Raw genomic sequence first — 9,341 nt, 5'->3', positions numbered from 1 at the left:
AAGAGAAGGGCGGGCGCAGGACTGCAGCTCCCGCCATGCCCCCCGGGAGGGAGGGCGGTGCGAGGGCGGGGTCGCGGGGTTGGCAGGAGCCGATTCGCCACGAGGAGCCGGCGGAAGTTGTTTCATTTGCTTTTTTTTTTTTTTCCACGCCTGGAGTGAGCGGGCCAGCGGGGAGCCAGGGAAGGTGGGTGTTTCGAGCTGTCTTTTTTTCTTTTTATTCTGGGCGAAAGCGGCGATGCGAATGCGGCAAGGGGGCTTCCCCCACCAAATCGGCCCCTCGCGGCCAGCGAGTCAGGCTGCGGCCGATAGCTAGGGGGCGGGGCCTGGGGCAGTGCAGGGCAGGGAGGAGGTGCCCACATGGCAGCCCCAGCCCCAGCCCCAGGGAAGCAGGACCCCCTCTGCAGGGCGCTGCTTGAAGCTGGGGCATTGCCAGTTGCCTGGGAGGCTCCCTGCCTGCTGTGGGGGGAAGGAGGAGGTTGACACCACCTGGAAGCAGCTTTGGAATTGGCCTGACGTGGGGCTGAAATGTTCACGTAGCGTTTTGGGGTTCGGGATTTCGTCCGGGGAAAAGGCTCCTTGTCAAAAGGGACGTTTTGGGTTTTCCTTTTGGGACAGCGAAACCAACCGATTGCAGTGTAGAAAGCGGCAACCCGGCGCTTAGCGGAGGGTGGGTGCCATGCTCTGTAGTGCCTCAATATCCACATTACTTGCCGGCAATTTTGTTTCCTTCCAGGCTCAGCGCTCTTCACAACAGCCCGCTGCCCTCCTGCTCGGGGAAATATCGGTCTGATGCTGACAAGCACCATGCCGAAGCTTTTGGTGCTTGATATGCTGTCCTTCTAAATCTGGGCAAAAGCATCTAAATATTGCTTTCAGTTGCTGACTTGAATCAGCAGGTGTTTCTTTTGACTTGTATCTTGTCGTGTCAACGGATTGCAGCTTATACCGTGAACATCATTATATGTTGTGCCTAGATATTTGCAGTGAGTAGGCACAGTGTGAGTTCAATTTGAAGATCATCAGCGTGACATGCGAATGCCTAATACCTCCAGGGTCACTGGCAGGATAGAAACATGATGAGAAAAGAGACTTTTCCCTTTTCCTAGTACATTTTAAAGAGCAGTGTTACTGTGTAGTCTCATTTTATTGCTCTAAAACTTAGCAGATGACTAGTCCCTCTTATAAACGTAAATTCCTTTCATCGGTCACTTTGTAGCAAAGATCCAATAGCAAGTTTCATGTTCAAGATGTCTAGCAAAACTGGTAATGCACAATACAGCTTTCCACCTCTTATAGTAGTCATTCATAGTTCTCACTGGAGGTCTGTAAGCCTGTCTCAGTCCAGTTTCCAAGAAAGAAACAGCTATGGTATAACTGTTGCCTTCACCTGCAATCTCAGCTGAGAGGCTAAGTAATAAATGACCGTGGAAACTGAGCTCTTCTGCCTAGATGTATTGTCCTTCCACATCAAGTTTCAGGGACATTAGCAGCGTCACGTGGAAAATTTGCATGCTGCAATCTGTGCTAAAATTGAGTAGAGGACTTTGGTCTCCAGGCCCGGCACTGGTTACTATGGCACTTCGTTCACATTAACATGTTTAAAAAAGTATCCTGGGGGTTCTGGGAACACTTCTCTTACTTCTCTTAGATGTGTTGAGTAATTGTGTGCATGTAATCTAAGTCCCCTTGTTAAGGTAAAAAAAAAAGTAAGCATTACCAAGCTATTGCTACGTATATACAGATATTTCTTAACACTGAAGTTGCTTCCCACTGTTTTGTTTTGGGTTTTTTTGTTCACCTCTCACTCTGTCTAAAAATGCAGTTATGAGGAAAATGTATTTTGTCAGGACTTCTGCAGACTCCTACACCTGTCAAATAAACTACTACTACTAGCATCACTGAAGTGTTCTCGTTATGAAAATTCTTGTTGTAGGGGTGCATGTAAGCACTGCATTACTTATTTCTCTTTAGCTACTGACAAGTTTACGTGTTGATGTGGGGCAACTGAGTAGAACAGCTTGCTCTGTGGAATAAGAGGGTCCACACAGGCAGTTATCATGGAACAGTGTCCACACAGATGGTCATAAATGTTTTGGATGTGGGGGTGAAAAGCTCCCTGGCCAAGTTTGCGGACGACACCAAGTTATGGGGGAGTGTGGTCATGCCAGAGGATAGGTTGCAGGTGCAGATGGACCTGGACAGGCTGGAGAGTTGGACGGACCGGAACCAGATGAAGTTCAACACGCAGAAGTGTAAGGTGCTCTATCTGGGGACAAACAATCCCCAGCATACCTACAGGCTTAGTGGCGACAATTTGACTTGCACCACAGCCAAAAAGGACCACGGGGTAGGGATTGACCATTGCGTGAACATGAGCCAGTAGTGTGATGCCGTTACCAGCAGGGCAAACAGCACGCCAGCATGCGTTAACCATTGCATCTCATGCCAAACTAAGGAAGTGATACTCCCGCTGTACTTTGCGCTGGTGAGACCACAGCTGGAGTACTGTGTCCAGTTCTGGGTGCCGCACTTCAACAAAGACGTGGAAAAACTTGAGGGTGCAGAGAAGAGCCACCTGGATGATTAGGGACTTCCAGGACAAGCCATACGAGGAGAGGCTGAGGGACTTGGGCCTCTTCAGCCTACAGAAGAGAAAACTGATAGGGGACTTGGTAGCGGCTTACCGCTACATTGGGGGAGTACATCGAGAACTCGGTGAACAGCTGCTCACTAGGGCACCCCTGGGGAAGACCAGGAGCAATGGAGACAAACTCCTGGAAGACTGCTTCAGGCTCAATTTCAGGAAAAATGCCTTTGCAGTCAGGGTATCCAGACTGTGGAATAAACTCCCTCCAGGGGTGGTGCAATCACCTGGAAATCTTCAAAAGGAGACTGGACAGTCACCTTGCAGGGGTCACTTGACCCCAGTTGTGTTTTCCTGCCTAGTGCAGGGGGACTGGACCTGATGATCTACATGGTCTCTTCCAGCCCCTAACGATCTATGAACAGCTGTAACGTTTCAAAGTTACACTTCTTTACCAGAAGACTTCCAGGTATAGGCAAGGCTTTAAGTACTCTCGTATATATCCCCAAAAAGTAATATTGTAAAGAGAAATTTGTCAAGTGTTTTGTCAGGAGATGTCCACTCCCTGCTGTTTATATTTTGATGTTTGCCTAAAACACAGAAAAAAAATGCTAGATTTCTACATTTCTGGAAGAATCTATTTCAGCTGGAGGCTGAAGTGCAGATTGTAGGTGGTTTAAGTATGCTTTTTAAAGAGTGTTGAAGACATGAGAGGGGGAGGACATATGGATTGTTTGATATGCAGTAGTTAGCTGCAGCAGTAATAACGGGTTTTGAATACTTAGAGATTTGCTAAGAGTGTGCATCTGGAGTGAGGGGGAAACTGACCCTTTTTGCAGAAGATGTGAGACACTCCAGGTTGTCCTCCATGGGAAGTCACAGATGGACTGCTGCATCTCTTGTCTGCCCCTGTAAGAGGGGCATTTGGATCAGTACTTATGCCGATCTGGTAGCCTGGAGCAGAGTGGCACTGACTGCCACTGAAGTTTCTAGACTGAAACTTAACTCTTTAAGTAAAAATGATTGATATTCATATTTCATAGAAACAAGTCGTTCTATAGGGAACATAATGGACCAAGAATACTTGACATGTCCATGTCCTCATACAGAATAACCAACTGTATGCAAAATAGCCAAGATATTTCTAAATATCTTGACAGCAGTTACATGACCCATCTCTTCCTACCAGTTTTATGGTAGAGCAATGAAGAAGTCTTGCTATAGCTCCAGCCTTGCTCTCTACTCATGTCAAATATTGGCTGCTTGACTCAGCTGTGACTGAATGCCTGATCAAGGAAGCAAGGCTTTTCTATAGTATCTTTTATTGCACCAACTGTATAGTTGGGAGAGTTATTGGACAAGCTTTGGTCATCTGATGCCAAAAAGTTTGCCTGTCTAGCTGCTCTTCCTACTCTACAATTGGCCCAATAAAAGATATCACGGAAAAGCCTTGCCATTTCCTGGACCATCACAGTTTCAACTTCATGACAACATGGTTATTCATGCTGAGGTGTCGGAGGCATCCAGATGTGAGATTAACCACTGCACTCCTTTGTGTGCACTGAGATGTCTTGATGACAGGATACATTCCTGTGGTCACTCTAGTATACTCCCCTGTACAACTTCCATAGTGAAGTGTTGATCCTGAGATATGGTCCAGGGACCAATCCAGGTTCGAGTAACCTGTTCCAATGAAGCACAGTACTCTAAAAGTGGCCATAAGAAAACTTTAATAAAAATCTTAACTTGAGAATACGGTAAATAAATAAGAAGCAATACACAACAATGTAGAACAAAATGATCATTATTATGGTTACAAATGATAAATTGTTTATAAGCTTGAGAGGTTACAAATGCAGAAATGGTTTTCCTTCTAAAAGAAGGAAAGGATTATAACACCTGAAACAGAAAGACAATAAGCTTAAAACAAAATCTAAGAATCCCTAACAGGTGACCCACCTGCTAGGGACAACTTTACCCAGGTTTTGAGAGACTAAGGTCTAAAAGTCCCAGGGCCTTCTTGCAGACTGCATCTTTTGTATGAACTGGGGTTCCTGGATAGAAGAACACAGTCTGAGGATGGTACCTTCCCTTTTATTATATAATACTGCTTTAATATAAATCTGATGGGTATATCTACCTATTTTTGTCTTATTTCAATTAATTCTATTAATTCATATTAATTCTAATTATCTTAGAGCTGAAAATTCCCCTACTTTTAAGAAACTCTTTAGCACTGACTTTTTACTGTTAAAGCTTTCCCACCTTCACTTTGCTTCCATAATTCTCTTGCCCATTACCGCTTTGTTTTAACCTGTTTCTCTTGGTCTAATACTTATAAAATGATCCTTTGTCCAATGGCCATACAAAGAGGAAGTGCTAACACTTCATCCTGGTCACTCATCATTTGATTCAGATCATCCCTGGTCATTTGCTTCTTACCGTTCTCAGTCTCTGAGAGGTGTTTAGCAAGTTCCTTAGTTTCAGATCTAGTCTGGGAATTGGTTTTCCAAATAATGGTGTAGTCTCTTTAACTAAGCATTCTAGATATCCAGGAGATAATTGAACTTGTATATGCTCTACATATGACATAATTGGATGCATAGTAATACCGCCAGTTGTAGCCATGAAATGTCTTGAAGCAAATACTTTGCACACGATAGGAAAGGGGCGGGCAATTATTTCTGGTGGAGGGCTGCTTAATGAGTTTTGGCATGCTGTCAAAGGCTGCAACGGTAGCCATACCCCTTGATGGGTGCCCCGCCCCCTGGTCACCATTATAGGCCTGGAAGTCCCACCTTTAACCCCCGACCTTTGCCACCAGAAGTCCTTCCCCTTGCCCCAGATATACTCCTTTTGGGACAGAGGGTGCTGCTATCTTGAAAAACAAACAAACAAAACAAAATCACATACTAAAAAATAAAACATCTACTATAACTTATTTTAATTTTATTTAAAAATATTTTTGTCCTGATTTGTGTGCTTGCATCATGTATCTAGCGGCAGTTGCATAATAGTTCAAAATACAGTCCTACTCTTGTATATTGTGGGAGGGGGGGTAAGGATCTGTGGGGTGTGGGTATGGTGGGTGGGTGTGGAGGGGTGTGTGGTGTGGTTGGGGTGGGGGCTGTGCAAGGGTGTGGGGTTATGGTGGGTGGGGTGGTGGAGAGAGAGAGACAGGGCCGGGCTGCTGGCTTTGTCATTTGTGAATCTTGTGGGCTGCGTGCAAGCCTCACGTGATGCAGCCAGGTAGACCCTGTACCCAGCCTCTGCGCTCCTGCTGCCCCACCTGGCATGGGCTCTGTGCTCCCACCCCTGCCGGTGCTTCCTGCAGCTTCCCCCGCCCACTGGCCCCTCTAGCTCCAGCCTGCCCTGGCCAGCACCACATGGTTCCTGGCTGTGTGGGTTGACCGCGGCAGTTCCCCCCGCCCCCCCCATAATGGCAGCGACATCATAAAAGAAATCACTACATCATTAGGCACTGCAGTTTTGATTTAAATACTTCTTATGATTGGGGTAAGGTGCAATGAATCCCAAAATGTATATTGCTTCTAATATGTCCTGTAGACTTTGAGGCACTGATTCTTACCTCCCCTGAAATCATAATTGCAGCTGGGACAATGGCAGCTAGTAATTTGCTGGTCCTTAATAAGGTTTAGGAACATTTTCATCTCAATCCTGAATGGCCTGTGAAAATGTATTTAAAATATATTCCCCATAAGATAAACACAGTCTTTCTCTTCACTGCTTTCCTGTAGCTTGCTCATGATGGAAATTAGTTGATTGATTGATCTTATTCCGAGTTCCACTAAACGGCTTAGCAATTTTGTGAATATTAAAGTCATACTTAGAAGATTTACTAGCAATAGTGATGACTTTAGCATTAGTCCAAACTGAAAAAGAAACCCCATTCACAGTTTTGTTGATTTGTTTTCCTGGTCCAATTTGATAATGATATTTTATCAGCCCAATAACCCACACAGTAACACAAGATACCAGAGTAGATTCATAGATTCATAGAAGTAGGGTCGGAAGGGACCTTGTAGATCATCAAGTTTGATCCCCTGCCATGGGCAGGAGAGAGAACCGGACTCAGGACTGTCTGTTTTCAATAAAAATCTCAAAGTAATCAGAACCTGTTCATATGGGGGGTACCCGCAAGTCCTTCTGCAACCCCAGGGTCAATGTCTTATTGGCTTCAGCATACTTGTTCTAAATCAGTTATTCTCAGGGTGCTGTGATGTGCCATGAAGTGTTTGCAAACCTAACAGTGCTAACATGTTAGCCATTAATGCTGACTTTCTGAAGGAACATCTTGAGAAGCTGGATACCTTCAAGTCAGCTGGCCCTGACAATCTTCACCCCAGGGTACTCAAGGAGCTGGCGAGCATCATAGCCCAGCCTCTAGCATGGATCTTTGAAAACTCTTGGCGCTCTGGTGTAGTGCCCGAAGACTGGAAGAAGGCCAATGTGGTGCCTATCTTCAAGAAAGGGAGGAAAGTGGATCCGGCTAACTATAGGCCCATCAGCCTGACTTCTATCCCGGGGAAGATCTTAGAAAAGTTTATTAAAGAGGCCATCCTTAATGGACTGGCCAACGTCAACATCTTAAGGGATAGCCAGCACGGGTTTGTTGCGGGTAGGTCTTGCTTGACCAATCTCATTTCCTTCTACGACCAGGTGACCTATCACCTGGACAAGGTGAACTCCAGCTAGCTTTGAGCATCAAGGACAATAAGAAGTCCTTTTTCAGATATGTGGGGAGCTGGAGGAAAAGCAGGGGCAACATTGGACCCCTGCTGAGCCAGATGGGGCAACTGACAACTGACGCCCAGGAAAAAGCCAACCTATTAAATAGGTACTTTGCGTCGGTCTTTCATCAGTCCCATGGGACGCCCATGCCCGCTACAGGGCCGGGAAGTCCGGGTGAGGGTGATCCCCTGCCCTCCTTTAATGCTGACTTTCTGAAGGAACATCTTGAGAAGCTGGATACCTTCAAGTCAGCTGGCCCTGACAATCTTCACCCCAGGGTACTCAAGGAGCTGGCGAGCATCATAGCCCAGCTATGTTGGCTAGCACTATGGAAGAAAGAGACTTGGGGGTCATCTTTGACCACAAGATGAACATGAGCCTGCAATGCGATGCGGCGGCTAGTAAAGCGACCAAAACGCTGGCTTGCATCCATAGATGCTTCTCAAGCAAATCCCGGGATGCCATTCTCCCCCTGTACTCGGCCTTAGTGAGGCCGCAGCTGGAGTACTGTGTCCAGTTTTGGGCTCCACAATTCAAAAAGGATGTGGAGAAGCTTGAGAGAGCCCAGAGAAGAGCCACGCGCATGATCAGAGGTCAGGGAAGCAGACCCTACGATGACAGGCTGAGAGCCCTGGGGCTCTTTAGCCTGAAAAAGCACAGGCTCAGGGGTGATCTGATGGCCACCTACAAGTTTATCAGGGGTGACCACCAGCATCTGGGGGAACGTTTGTTCACCAGAGCGCCCCAAGGGATGACGAGGTCGAATGGTCACAAACTACTTCAAGATCGTTTCAGGCTGGACATAAGGAAGAACTTCTTTACTGTCCGAGTCCCCAAGGTCTGGAACAGCCTGCCACCGGAGGTGGTTCAAGCGCCTTCATTGAACACCTTCAAGATGAAACTGGATGCTTATCTTGCTGGGATCCTATGACCCCAGCTGACTTCCTGCCCTTTGGGCGGGGGGCTGGACTCGATGATCTTCCGAGGTCCCTTCCAGCCCTGATGTCTATGAAATCTATGAAATGATTCATAAGATAAATCCAAAGATTTAAAATAGAAATCCATAGTTGTGGTCTTCCTGCATTATTTGCAACAGAAAAAAAACTGCTCTATTATTTTTCTGTAATAAAAAAAACAATAGAAGCTAAGTGCTGATGTGTTCTGAGGGATGCCTTTAGTCTAAAAAGGTTGAGCCCCACTGATCGAAGTTCTGAACACGCAAGATGCACATCTGGTATTCAAAAACAAAATCCAAAGCAGAGTTAATGCCACACCAGAGCTTCCTTCAAGTCTTGGTTTAATGCTGGGCCACCAGTTTAGGACTGACATTCTCAAGAGTTGTGTCTCAATCTTGGTGGCCGCCTGCTACTAAGTCATGAACTGCATACATTAACTCATGTCTGAGGAATTTGAGAGCCTTTCATACAGGAAGTTTGTTACCTGACTCATTCACAAAGAATCCTTCCACCACCTTTAGCTTATGACAGTAATGGTCATAAGGCTTTAAAAGTTTCAACTCAGAGGCACTTTCAGCATCATCTCACAATACTTTTAGCACCTGACAGCTGCCAAAACTTTTAGCATGCGATTGAATTAGGCCCTGCGCCTTTGACCTGGTCAGTGTTAACAGTAGCTGTTTCTGATTTAGCAAATACCTCTGGATACCAATTTCTCCATGTTTTGCTCTGTTTTACCAATTCGTCAGCCTTCTCATTCAGAGCTGTGGCAAATGGTAGCAAAATTGAGTTTTATCAGAACTTGCTGAAATAGGAAACAAGCAGGAAGAATTGGAAGTCCTCACACAGTCAAGGAACTATGATGTGATCGGAATAACAGAGACTTGGTGGGACAGCTCGCATGTTTAGACTGGACATTAGGAAGAACTTCTTCACAGTTCGAGTGGCCAAGGTCTGGAACGGGCTCCCAAGGGAGGTGGTGCTCTCCCCTACCCTGGGGGTCTTCAAGAGGAGGTTAAATAAGCATCTAGCTGGGGTCATCTAGACCC

General features: G+C 46.0%; 1 long non-coding RNA gene across 1 annotated transcript; it reads left to right on the top strand.

Moving 5' to 3' along the window:
- The first annotated feature begins 72 nt into the window (after positions 1-72).
- On the top strand, positions 73-1,898 carry LOC106722010. The gene is made up of 2 exons (XR_001357773.2): positions 73-184; positions 734-1,898. It is a non-coding gene; the product is annotated as an uncharacterized LOC106722010 (long non-coding RNA).
- Positions 1,899-9,341: the final 7,443 nt, after the last annotated feature.

The sequence above is a fragment of the Alligator sinensis genome, unplaced genomic scaffold (assembly GCF_000455745.1).
Source record: "Alligator sinensis unplaced genomic scaffold, ASM45574v1 scaffold527_1, whole genome shotgun sequence".
NCBI classification, from domain to species: domain Eukaryota; kingdom Metazoa; phylum Chordata; order Crocodylia; family Alligatoridae; genus Alligator; species Alligator sinensis.
This window is presented reverse-complemented; position numbering and strand designations above follow the sequence as displayed.